The sequence below is a fragment of the Callionymus lyra genome, chromosome 17 (assembly GCF_982586985.1).
Source record: "Callionymus lyra chromosome 17, fCalLyr1.hap1.1, whole genome shotgun sequence".
Lineage (NCBI taxonomy): Eukaryota > Metazoa > Chordata > Actinopteri > Syngnathiformes > Callionymidae > Callionymus > Callionymus lyra.
In genome coordinates, this window is record NC_141834.1 from 845563 (window position 1) to 859704 (window position 14142).

Consider the following 14142-nt stretch of genomic DNA (forward strand, 5'->3'; position numbering starts at 1 on the left):
CCACACTCATGAACAAGCATCTGAGATACATGGACTCCTCCACTTGTTGCAGAATCCCAATAAATTATGGTTACTTCAAAAGAAAACGAAAAAGTGACTCAACTCTGACATTATAAAAAGGTTGTAGGTGACACATCTTTCATCCACTGCAGGTGAGGTTTTCTAATATGTTGATTATTTGAACACATTGCTTCACAGTTCTTCTAAAGTATTAATAATAAAAATGCTAGTATCAAGGAGTTTTTTGTGTAATTAAGAAGAGTTTAGATCTATCCTATTCTAAACAAAAAAATAAAAAGCAAGATACTGAAGCATAACAGGGAGTACAACGCCCTGCTATCATGGTGGTTAACCATTTACTCCAGAGTTTACTCCAGAGTTACTAATCAAATTACAATTTACTCCGTGTAGTTGTAATATCAGCAAATCAAATACATTTTTGTGTGGCACAGAAACTAACAAAAAAGGTCACTTATCCATCATAACAAGTAAAACATTGAGAGGGATAGATCCAACAAATTAAAAGGATATATTTGACTTGGGTATTACTCTCTCTTGGCTGAGACTCTATTTGCTCTATTTACAGTCTGTGGTTTGGGGTTAAAAATTCATCCTACTATAAACGCTCCATCAAAGGCTTTTGCAACTACAGGGATGTGTTTTTTGTTTAATCTGTGATTGTTGCCCACAAAGTGAGAGTGTTTGCCTCTATATCTAACCGCAGCTGAGGACAGCTTAATGGTAATTTTGGAGTCAAATATTTGTGGGTGTGTGTAAACATGTGATTACAAAGGCAGATGTATTGGAGCAATGTGGTGTGATTCCTGACTCCTCCTGAAAACAGGGTGGGTGGCACACTGGGAATGATCCACGTTATCAACTCTGTCCCTAATTGTTCAGCCCATGCTGATGTCATAACCCTTGAAGAAACTCAACTCAATCTATTCCGTCCGGAAAAAACATGGTTTCTTACAAATAAAATTGTCATTTCATATAAAGCTAAGAAAATGTAATTTTGAATGATTCAAAACATTTATATGACTAATATTTACATGTTCGGTTTGTTTTTTGTTTTCGCTAAAAGAAAAAAAAAGAGGGGATTATTTTTATTTGTTTTATTGAGAAGAGTATTAAAGTCACTCTTATCAAGACCGTGTAATAATTAAGCATAATTTAAACTATCTCATCATCACCAGCAAATACATTCACAAATCTAAAGATATTGAAATGATTATTTTCAAATTAATAAAATATATTGCAACTATAAAATGGATTAAAAGTATAAATGGTTTATTATCATACAGGAATTTATGTGACTTTACTATGTTTTCTGTAGATGTTTTTTTTGCTTTTAAACAAAAATCTAGTTGGTCTAGAAAGTAATTTTTGCATAACAAAAATATATCACAACATTATTGTATAACAGACCAACATTGTCAAACTGGTGTTGTACTGATGCTTGGCTTCCAAGTATCAGGGTGTAAGGATACCTGTTCTTTTGTGTTTATTGAATTAGGAAAACTATTAACACAACATATATTTTTATGTCACAATCTTTTGTTTTTTTAGAACTATAACTCACATCTTTTTAAATGTATATACGTAATAACTCTCATCAGCTGGAAGGACAAGAGTGTCACACACCTCCACATCGATTTACAGCTACTTCTTTCAATTCTTTCAACTGCACAAGTAGGAATATATATCTTTTTAGACTATGGTTAACTGTATAACAGCACAAAACAATTCACAGATAAAGCTCACAGAGTACAGAAAAATCACACAACTCTTTTTAGTGTTGCTAGAATATACCAGCTAGGATTTGCTGAATCAGAAAGACATCCGGCATCTCCCATTTAACAACACCACCTACATCCAAAACCATCTTTGTGTACATCATAAGCACTTTTCCCTAAGCATATATTTTACAGATATACCATCCCGCAAACAAGTTAGCACATGCATTCACACGTATGGAGTGTGTCCATTGGCGCCTTTCTTTGAGGGCTCTGTGGGTAGAGGAAGAGGTGGGTCTCTGTGCACACTCTGTGCGGTCCATGGAGATGATGGGTAATCTTATAGCTCAGGCGCCACGTCCGACAGAGGTTTTGAGGGCTTGACCCAAAATGGGTAAGTGGAGCTGTGGTGGATGGTGGAAATCGCTGCATTAGACACACCCACTTTAACATATGCAGATGCAAAGATGGTGATTCAATTTAATGTATTTCTCATATGTTTAATTTCAAATAAGTTAATTACTTTATAGTCTATATAAATGTTCATATTTGGGACAGGAGTTCAACAGTTTAATTAAAATAGATGTAAAAAAAAAAAGGGTCCGATGTTACAGAGGAATTTCTGTAGAATCAAAAACTGGGTTCTATTAGACTGTGACACCACTGTGTGAGAAATGGAGTTCTGTAAATCCACACATTAAGGGCAATCTACTGGTTCACGATGGAGCTGCTTTTTGATTCGCCATTGTAAATGAATACAATCAATCAAAGACAGTCAATTCAGAGTCACCCCCTCCTTAAAAAAAACTAGTTAGTGCCCCTCCCATAACACTGACCTCTTTAGGTAGACGAAGCATTGTATGAATTGAAGAAGCTCCTTCTCCTTTGTTTATGTTCATCGTCTGACATGTGTTTGAATTGCATTTGTAGATTCCCTGGCTTGGAACATAACAAAGGGTAACTTCTCACAATGAACAGATTTATAGGTACTGGACATGTTAACCTCACAGGACATTTCAACTTTCATTTTTTATGTGGTTATTTATCCAAAAACAAAGTGAATATAATATATCATATTGATTTAATACTATTTATAACTTAAGTTAGTTGCTGTAGATGCTACTTTAAGTTATTTCTCAGGCTGTGTGAAAAGTTATTCAGACTTATATGGTTTAGTTAGAAACATAGCTTCAGCAAAAAACAAGAGGTAACAAGGTCTCTCATGGTTCCGCCGATATATTATATACAAGTGTAATGAATTCACTTTGATGACAAATGTTTGATATGAATACAATTTCTAGCTTTAAGAAACATTCATTCTGATCAAATAATCAAAAATATAAAATGACGGCTTAACCTAAATGTGTAAAATGTGTCATCAACAAATGTGACATTTTTTTCTTGCCACTCTTCAAACAAAATTCAGCTTTAACAATTGAACCATGGTTAATTTGGACTCAGTGTGACCCTGTGTTTTGCTTTCCTATACTTTCTCTGGCATCTAATTGAGTTCCCACAGCTCCAAGGTTGGTGATGCCTCAGAGGAAACAGAGGTAATTATAGGTTGACATGTCGAAGGGAAAGCTGGAGCTAAAGATAGTGTTTGAGCTGGGAAGTAGCAGTGGCACATATTCACCAATTTAATTAACCATGTATGCCACTAACAGGCACTTGGAGCTTTATGAAGGTAGTCAAGTACTGAAGCTGGACCTCCATGCTCAAATTACAAAAACCCAAAGGTCCTGCTGGAAACAACCTGAGGCTTCACCAGGACCAGCAGCCTTAAATACATCTATATAAACTTGTCTGTTCTCTTCAATAAAACCTACGAGAGCTGCTGGTCTTCACACAACCAAATACCGTTTTTTTTCCAACTTATGGACTTATCTTGTCTTTATCTGCCGCAAATTTCTGTTATTTAACAGTTCAATTCTAAATATTGTTCTTAGGTTTGAGGTAGTTGAGGTTTTTGTTAATGGATTTGTCGTATTTCTGATAACTTCATGCCCTATGAGTACGGGTTGAACAGTTATTTACTGGATAACATTCAGAATATTGTTATATTATTTCTTTATATATATATATATATATATATATATATACAGCTCTGGAAAAAATCAAGAGACCGCTGCAAAATGATCAGTTTCTCTGATTTTATTACTTATAGGTATGTCTTTGAGTAAAACTAACATTTTTGTTTCATGATATGAACTACAAAAACTGAAAAACTAACATTTATGCCACATTCCAAATAAAAATATTGTCATTTATTAATTAAAATGACAATATTTTTATTTGGAATGTGGCAGAAATGTTGTCAGTAGATTATAGAATGAAACAAAAATATTCATTTTACTCAAACACATACCTATAAGTAGTAAAGTCAGAGAAACTGATCATTTTGCAGCGGTCTCTTAATTTTTTCCATTGCTGTTTATATTGTAATATAGGGCATTCCTCTCCTACCAAAAATAAGGAATCTGGGGTGTTTGCATACATTTTCAACTTCTTACCTTTAAGTCATTGTGGGCCAGCGTGGAACCACCTAAAAAATCTGGAGTGAGTTAATAAATACCTAAACTACTGTATTGTATGCCAATTTTAACTAAAAATAAATTTAATTCAATGATTTAATGAAACTGGGAATGCCACACTTAAGATAGACATGAAATAGTGATAGTGACATCTAAACACTTGGATCTTTATGCTTCTGCTCTGGAGATGGAGAGAAGATCTTCATTCATATTATATTGATCAGATTTCAAGATGGTCCTCAAAATGTTAGAGCTGTGTCAACTCATGTGCTGCAGCAGAGTTACCACAGAGAAAAAAATATGCACCAAATGAAGCACAAAACCAGTGCTACTCATAAAAATGTTGCCAAGGTTAGCAAGTCTGTCACTTATGGAGGTCTGACGCAGTAGTGTTTTGGACTTTAACTCTATAATTTAATACCCTCATCCAGGAGGTGCCTTTTATCAAATTATGCTGAATTTAAGTGTTTATAGTCAGACTGAGATGATCCCACAGACAATCTAATGCAATATCATGTTTCATGTGTCTGTATAATTTATTTAATTGCATTTTAAATACAGCGGCAGTTTTACACTTAACACTAGAAGGGAAGGCTCAAAATGTCTGCAACAAGAACTGCTTATGCGGCAAAAACAAGTTGGTTTAAAATATGCTATAATTAAGTATAATTAAACTTCCAACAGTTTGAGATGATTATAAAAACAAACAAAGAGAGAAAAGGTGCCTTACAATTACTTGCTTACTTACTTACTTAAGTCAAAGGGCCTGTTCTCCAGGTCCCTCGATATTATCAACCTGGACTTAACTGATGTGATTGATGATCTCAGTCAGCTCGTCACTGGTGAATTGATGATTTGAATGGAGTGATAGTAAGTCATGATGGAAGGATGTGTAGATTTAATCACCTTTATAGAAAAAGTTGATGTGTATAAATAAGTCGAGTTGGATATTGCAGTAAAGAAAGTAGCATATTTACTCATATCTGGATAATTGTACAGCTTGTTCAGGGGCCTCATGTATTGCATTGATTTCCTACTAAAATGGTCGTACACTCAAACCCAGAAAAAAGGTTCACTAACATATTAAGATACTTGAATCCATGTGTGACACAAATCCAAGCACTTTTGCTTTGCTCACCCAAATCAACGTAGAATTCAGACGATTTCATCCCTTTCCACGCCCTCATTTAAATATGTCAATAATATTTAACTTAACCACAAGACCCGAGATTCTCATCTCCAGGATCAGAATAAAACCTAAATTTAAACATGAATTCAAACTGGATTGACAGTTTATACGTTCATTTTAAACATCTCTGAAATTAATCCCACTTGTAAAACAGTTCAGACGAGCTCCGGTGTAAATCTTTATATTTGACATACACGTTTATTAACAGCGATGAGTACCTGTACTACATTTACAGAGATGATCAGTGGCTTATTTGAAACATCCTAAGATTGAGTTAAATATATTATATTTATTATAATTATATAAAACTACAGATCAGTAACTTAAAGCGCTGAGTAGTGATGATGAAGATTGTCTGATCATCTCTGAGCTTATTAGAATGTGTGGCTAACCTGCACAACACATGCGCTTATTCTTATTTTATTAATAGGATATAATAATCATCATGTTATCATGAGCATAGTTAGCATGGAATTGTGGCCCAATTTCTGGCCACAAATCAATACTGCTGCTGACTGATGGTGACCGCTCTAATAGGCTATAATTTAGGCCAGCTAAAATAATCACTGGCAGACTCCTCTATAGTTAATGCATTTCTCAGCAGCTCCATATTTTTTGATCGTTACCAGAACGTATTATTCTTTATAAACGTACAGTTGTTCTGCTTGTCTTGTTTTATAAGTAGGATATTAGATATTTCCCTTTTCTATTTCAAGTACAGGGGGTTGGTTATAACCAGTCAGACTCAGTAGTATCTAGCAGAAGTTCAGTTAGGTCAGGGGCAATGTTCCCTCTATTTCTTTTCGCGTCTGAGCAAACACACCATCTCCCTGAGCGGTCCCTTGTACCACTGTGAGCAACATCAGACGTACTGTCATCAGGCCAATATCGCATCCATTCAATATTAACTTGGGATAATATAATTGATTTATATAATAACCATGTCATCTTTGACAATTAATATTATGTTCCTAGCTACAATATTATGATTTAATTATCAATTTCTCTAAATTCTACATTCAAATGATATAATATTTTGTGGAATAGTCCACATCTTCAAGAAGAGATCAATGGCAGTCCATGATTGTTAACCATGGAAAGTATTTATTTATCATAATCTTAAATTTTCCATTTAAATTATCTAAAACAGGGGTGCCCACACTTTTTCGGTTAGTGAGCTACTTTTATAATGATCAAAGTTCAAAAGATCTACCTTCATCAAATTTGCTCAACATAAGTAGGAACATACTTTACTCGGATGAATATTTGCATTGAATGAAGTGAATTGACTGACAATCAGTCATGATGGAAGGATGTGTGGATTTAATCATCTTCATAAAAATGCTGACTTACATAAATAACTAAATTCAAATAGTTCAGTCCGTGAGGAGCATATTTCATCATAAGAAGATACTTTTCCTCTGAGAGTAACTTCCAAAAATGTTCATGAGACCTGGTCTTAAGTGTCGGCCAGTGTTAAATCTCATCCTCCACTGCAGACTACAAGTTCAGGACTCGTATGTACTAAGAATTGCATTGATTTCCAACTAAAAATGGTCGTTCATTCAAACCCAAATAATAAATAATATACAAAATATTCAGAAGGTAAATCATTTTACAAGTTGCTGTCTTGCTGAAAACTCATGAACACTATCCAGAAAAGAAAAATTTGAATGCTTTTAGCATTTTGCCAACAGCAATGATAGTACAAAGCATTCTCCAGTCTTCTATTTTTAAAATTCAAACATCTGATCTAATATCACAGGAATCCATTTCATTATTTGCGACTGTAATCATGAGTAGAGATAAGTAACGAGACACATATGAGTATGAGTATAGGATTCTTATTTCAACATGAAATTAATCAAGCAGGATTAACATTATCAAAAATAACCCTGTATTCATTTATCTATAAATTTCAACCCATAGTAATAAAGTAGCATATATCAAGCAGGACTATCAGACTCACACACCTGTACATACAGCACTTTATAATGACCCCTAAGCATCCCAACCTGCCTAGTGTTTATGTTTTTTTTTCTCCCTTACCCAGTCTTTCCTCTATTTTTTAAGCTAATTTTTTTAACCACGTAGATGATGTCACACCTATTGGACCGTTTAGCTGCTGTCACAGTACATTCATTGACAGGATTGTATTCAATATATTGGAGAGGTGTGTGGATAGGTCCATGACAGATTCACTTTTCAGCGCTCATGGTCGACTGGCGATCAATTAATTGGGCAAAAGAGTGACCATATTTAATAATGAAAGTTGCATTTTCCACACAAGCAAAAATTATTTTAAAAACAAGGCCGAAAAGACGCACATGCATCGTCTTATAATAAAAGTAACTTTAGAAAAAGGAGCCCAAAGATGCTATTGTAAGCGGACGTGGCAACACTGGTAATCATAGATGTTGCAGTTTTAACAGTTTGTTCACAGCTAAACACTATTCTATAACCATATTTATACACCCATGAATGCGTCACTGACGTTATCACATGGTTTCTGGTTAAATCTTTGGCTTCCTCAGTTGCAACTTTAGAACGTAAACGTGTGAGTCTAAAGATAGCTGAGGAAAATAAAGCACTGGTCTGGTATAATGAGAGATTGCAGTGTTTCTGACGTTTTCCCCTAAGAGAGCTTATTTTCAAACTGATGTCAATGTTCCGAAAATGGAAAAGAAATTCTGCTATTCTTAGCACATTATTTGAGGTAAACTTTTTCACTTCACCCTTGTCCTTAATCGACCCAACATGATGCACATCCCTCCCAGTTTTATCTAAAAACAATGATGCTAAATCACTATGAGATTATTAAGCCATTTTCAAATTCTGATGAAAAACAAAAGATCTGATGTTAAATTGCATTTTTACTTAGTTATCAAAAATACTTTGACTCTTCTATGCCTTTTAAAGGTTTTCAATCTTTTTTTCTGTGTGTGAAATCATTCCAAAAGTGTTTGTTCTGCATTTATTCGGAGACTTATGGTGACGTGGTTGCTTTATATTGAAGTGCAAAATTGTGAAAGACAGTTCAAAGTCTCTCCTGCTGATTATTTGATACAGTCTGTGTTTCTGTTCTGCTAGCTCATAATTTGGGTCAGAGTGTTTGTGAACCACTCCCTCGCTTAAGCCCTCATTTGCACTGCATCTGTTGATTTGTGTATCCTGTCTGCAGCGCTTTGATGTGTGAGAGATGGAGCTGCTGCCAATTGTGGTTCCCTCTCTGTCTAACTGTGAGCCTTTCAGTCCAGTTGTGTACACAAACACCACAATATGAAGCCTCATGCAAACTCACAGTCAAACCCAGAGAAATATGATGTAGTGTTTGAGTAATATATACACAAGCACAAAAACAGATTTTTTTTATAGGTTTCATGGTTCTGCCCTCACACCACCTAGAATTAATCTTGAAAACGTATTAAGTCCAAACATGTTTTTTACACTTTGCATTTTTTAAATACTACGATAAGATAAGGATCTGAACACTATTCAGAGTGGATGTTTATCATTCATCAATGAATAAAATCAGTAACACAGGAATGCCAGCAGGCATCAGAAAAGTTCACTACAGTTAGTTTTAACTAACGCTCAAAAGATTGAAATGATTAGCTGACAAAGTTACTGATTTGTAGGTATGTGAACCAGTGGGAATTGGGTCAATTAAACTTGGACTGTAATTCGGCAAATGATGAAATTCTCTCATTTAGGTACAAGTCTTTGATGGTACATAAACTTGCTGAGACCACTCAATGGAAACTGGATCCATCTGTCTTGGTTTAAAAGATGTTTTTTTTAATTTTATTTTTTTAAATATTTTGTATGTATTGAACAATATGAAAACATTGTTCAGAACATTAATATGAGGTATAGTATTGGATAAAAGAAAAGCAATGGAAGATGCATTAGGACAATATTGTTTTTTGTTGGTTGCATTTAATGACGATGAGGGGGCACATTTTTTTGGACCCCAACTGAAAACTGATTCCAAGAAATCCACTTTCTAGCATTACATGCCCAGTAATAATGTCTAAATACAGGAAAAGCAAGACCTACATCTGCCTTAGACTTTTGGAGATGTGCCTTGCTTAAGCAAGGAGGTTCGTTATTCCACATGAAAGGTAATATGATCAAGTCAATTGTCTTAAAAAATGAGGAAGTGAGAATTATGGGCACATTTTGATAGAGATAGCTGAAGTATAGTCATTTTAATAATGTTAACCCATCCATATAGTGACAATGGCAGGAGCTTCCATGTGTTTATTTAAATGTTTAATTTGTCAATCAAGTTTTAAAAAATATACTTAAAAAAGTACCTGGGACATCTCGTGACATTGATACCAAGGTAAGTAAAATACTCATAATAATAATGTCATAATTAATAGTGAATCCTGATGAGATCGAGGAGGGGTGGTAGAGAATTTTTCATGTTTGAAAATGTCAAAACCACATTGTCTGCATAAAGGCCATCTGATGCCACCGCCTTGTCAAGTCCCTCCATATAAACTGAAAGGAGGGCGATTTATCATAATTTGTTAAAATACAAGATTTGGGTTGATCATAAGGAAGTTTTAAGATTCTCATACATTTTTCACCAAATCCTATCTTTTCTAAGAGCTCCAAACATAAACTTCCACTCTATTTGATCAAAAGCTTATAGTTCATGATTCTAAATAACAAAGGTGAAACTGAATCTATGTTTGCTTTATAAAATTAAATCCCAAAACCATCTGGTACATACGCTTTCCAACTGGGAGATAAACAAATTGCCGGTTTTATTTCATCAAATGAGATCACAGAATCTAATTCCTGTTGGCTGTTGTTACCAAATCTGGTGTTCAAAAAAATAGATATGAATATCAGAAGCTTTTGTTCTGGATGAATTTAATGTAAAAATCCAAGAAACAATTTTTAATTGACTTTGGGTTTGTAATCAATTCCCCTGAAGTTTAGAATACCTTATTTGCATAGAACCATAGTCGTTAAAAGATTGTCTTTATGCAAAGCAAGTAGTTTAAAAGAGTGTTAATATATAGAAGTCTAGCTGGAGATGCAACCCAGGACCTCATACATGCTAAGCATGCACTCTACCACTGAGCTACATCCTCTTGTATTTATATTTCACTTGTTTTCAGCAAAAGTGTTGAATTTACTACATAATCTCCCATCAGTGGGTGGGAATATTTAAAAGATATTCTCGATACCATTTCTACTAAGAGACTTCACAGTTTCATGAAGCTATTGTTTTGACCGAACTATTATTTGCACAGAATCATAGTCATTGTCAAAAGATTTTCTTTATGCAAAGCAAGAAGTTTAAAACAGTGTTGATCTATAAATCGAGTTGGAGATGCTGGGGTTTGAACCCAGGACCTCATACATGCTAAGCATGCGCTCCAGCACTGAGCGACATCCCCTTGTATTTTCTTCTCACTTGTTTTTAACAAGAGTTTAACTTCACTGTATTATCTCCCATCAGTGGCTGGGAATATTTAAAAGATATTCTTGATAACATTTCTACTAAAGAACTTCATGAAGCTATGGTTTTGGCCTAACTATTATGTGGATAGAATCATAGTTAAAAGATTGTCTTTATGCAAAACAAGTTTTTTAAAACATTGTTGATCAATAGAAATCTAACTGGAGATACAGGGTGTTGAACCCAGGACCTGTTTCCAGTGACAGGGTTACTTTACTATATTATCTCCTATCAGTGGTTGGGAATATTTAAAAGATATTCTCGATAATATTTCTACCAACACACTTCATGGAGCTTTTGTTCTGGCCTAACTATTATTTGCACAGAAGCATTGTAATTGTTAAAAGATTGTCTTTATGCAAAGCAAGTAGTTTAAAAGATGGTTGATTGATAGAAGTCTAGTTGGAGATACTGGGGATTGAACCTAGGACCTCATACATGCTAAGCATGTGCTCTACCACTGAGCTACATCCCCTTGTATGAAGTGTTCACTTGTTTTCAAAAGAGTTTATCTTCACTGTATTATGTCCCATGAGTGGCTTGGAATATTTAAAAGATATTCTCGATAATATTTCTACTAACATACTTCATGAAGCTATTGTTTTGGCCTAACTATTATTTGCATATAATCATAGTGATTGTTAAAAGACTGCCAGCACCAACCCCCACACACCACCAAAGACCCCCCGGAAGCGGGCCACTCCCCCGCCGGCACACGGGGCCATCGCGGCACCAGCGGTCACCACCACCAGGCCCAAGGCCCCACAGGCCCCACCCGCCGGGCCCCTCACACCCGAATCGGCCAAGCCAGAACGGCCCCGGCGAGAAAAGAAGGATATACAGAGCTCGGTGTCTAAAACTCCTCCAGCATTCTCAGCCTATAGCAGCTAAGATAAACAGTTTTGTTAGTTATAACAGCTAAAGATAAACATTCAAGTTAGTTATAGGCTTTATCGAATAGTAAGGTTTTAAGATTGTTTTTAAACATAGAGAGGGTGTCTGCCCTCCGGACTGAAGCCGGTAGTTTGTTCCACAGCAGAGGGGCTTGAAAACTGAAGGCCCTGGCTCCGAATCTACATTTAGAGATTTGTGGTATAACTAATAGATCAGAGTTTAAGGATCGTAAGGTCCTTGAGGGTTGGTAAGTTTGGATTAAATCTTTAATGTATGTTGGTGCTAGACCATGTAAGGCTTTATAGGTTAGGAGAAGGATTTTAAATTGTATTCTAAATTCTACAGGAAGCCAATGTAGGGAAGACAGTACAGGGGAAATGTGTTCGCGCCTCTTAGTCTTAGTCAGGACACGAGCTGCAGAGTTCTGAATGAGCTGAAGAGTTCTGAGAGATTTTTTTAGAACATCCTGAGAGAAGAGAGTTACAATAGTCCAGCCTGGAGGTTACAAAAGCATGGATGAGCTTCTCAGCAGCATCTAAAGGAAGGAAGTGCCTGATTTTTGAAATATTACGAAGGTGGAAGTAAGCAGTCCGTGAGATTTGTTTTATGTGTGAGTTAAATGATAAGTCCTCGTCAAAGCATACACCCAGATTCTTTACAGTGGTGCTAGTAGCAGGAGCAAGTCCATTTTGTAAAGCTAGATCATTAGTTAATGATTTTCTGAGATGTTGCGGACCAACTAGTAAAACCTCAGTCTTTTCCGAGTTCAGTAGGAGGAAGTTTTTGGTCATCCATGACTTGATATCTGTAATACAGGACTGTAGTTGTGTTAACTGATTTCTTTCATCTGGCTTCATGGACAAGTAAAGTTGGGTGTCATCAGCATAACAGTGAAAGTTTATAGAGTGTCTTCTAATCAAGTCCCCTAGTGGGAGCATATAGATTGTGCTGCTACTGAGATGAGGAGGGATGGAGTGCTCAATGGACTGATGGCTCCATGTCAGCCTGGCTACAGTGCTGAATAAGAACTTATTCTTATTTGCTTTTATAAGTGATGAGTAATAGCTGGTTCTGGCTTTCCGAAGAGATGCCTTGTATATTTTTAACTTATCCTGCCAGTCCTGGTAGAATTCATTATGTTTTGATGAACGCCATTTCTTCTCTAGTCGTCTAGAATCCTGTTTTAATTTACGTGTTTCCTGAGTATACCAGGGAGCAAGACTACTTCTGTTAACAGTCTTTTGAGTTAGTGGTGCAATTAAGTCAAGCGTATTATGCGACGAGTCTGTAAAACTGCCCACAAAGTTATCAATGTCATGGTGACTATGGGTAGAGTTTCTTGACACACTGAGGCTAGGCATTTTACTGAGCACTGAGGGAATTATTTCCATAAACTTGGTAACGGCACTTTCAGACAGACATCTTTTGAGAAAGCTCCTGCTCTGTAGACTTGGGTCATTTAAGATAAAATCAAAGGTTATTAATTGATGGTCAGAAAGAACTGAATTCTGAGGAGAGACAATAACATTTTTAATTTCAAGTCCGTATGCTAGGACAAGATCTAATGTGTGCTTAAAACAGTGAGTCGGTTCATGTACGTACTGAGAGAAACCAAATGACTCCAGGATAGAGTGAAATCTGTTAGCTAAGCTATCATGGACCATATCAACATGGATGTTAAAGTCACCAACAATTATCACTTTATCTGATTAAAGCACCAGGCTGGTCAGGAACTCCGGGAACTCAGACAAAAATTCAGAATAAGGTCCAGGTGGACGATAGACTCCAACAAAGAGAAGTGACTGACCTGATCTCAAGGTTGTATTAGATATGCTAAGTATAATACTTTAAAAAGAGTAGAAATCACATTGTGGTCTAGTAAAGGTTGACATGAGTTGATGATGACTGCGACTCCACCTCCTCGACCAGAGCGTCGAGGGGCGTTAAAGTTAGTGTGGCTGGGTGGTGTTGATTCATTTAAGGATACGTAATCATCTATAGACAGCCAGGTTTCGGTTAAGCATAATAAGTCAATGGTTTTATCTGATATAAGTTCATTTATTAGTGCAGCTTTTGAGGACAGGGGTCTGATATTCAACAATCCACACTTAATTCTCCTGTCCTCTACAATGGTAGTGCAAGTATTTATTTGATTTAGATTTATTTGAATTAGATTTTCTTTAACAGCTCTTTTACTGACATTTTTTCTTGGTTTTATTAAGCGGGTCAGATTCACCCTCTCTATGTGGTTAAAGGCGGGTGGCTGTTGTGGGAGAAGGGCAGAAGAGTGTGGAAGACCGCAGTTCT

At 35.8% G+C, this 14142-nt stretch overlaps 1 protein-coding gene and 1 non-coding gene across 2 annotated transcripts in view; one reads left to right on the plus strand and one right to left on the minus strand.

The window, feature by feature from the left end:
• nt5dc1 (5'-nucleotidase domain containing 1) overlaps positions 1–14142 on the plus strand; it is a 193380-nt gene that overhangs the window by 19597 nt on the left and 159641 nt on the right. The gene's annotated exons all lie outside the window — the stretch shown is intronic.
• On the minus strand, positions 11345–11416 carry trnaa-agc (transfer RNA alanine (anticodon AGC)). The gene has a single exon. It is a non-coding gene; the product is annotated as a tRNA-Ala (tRNA).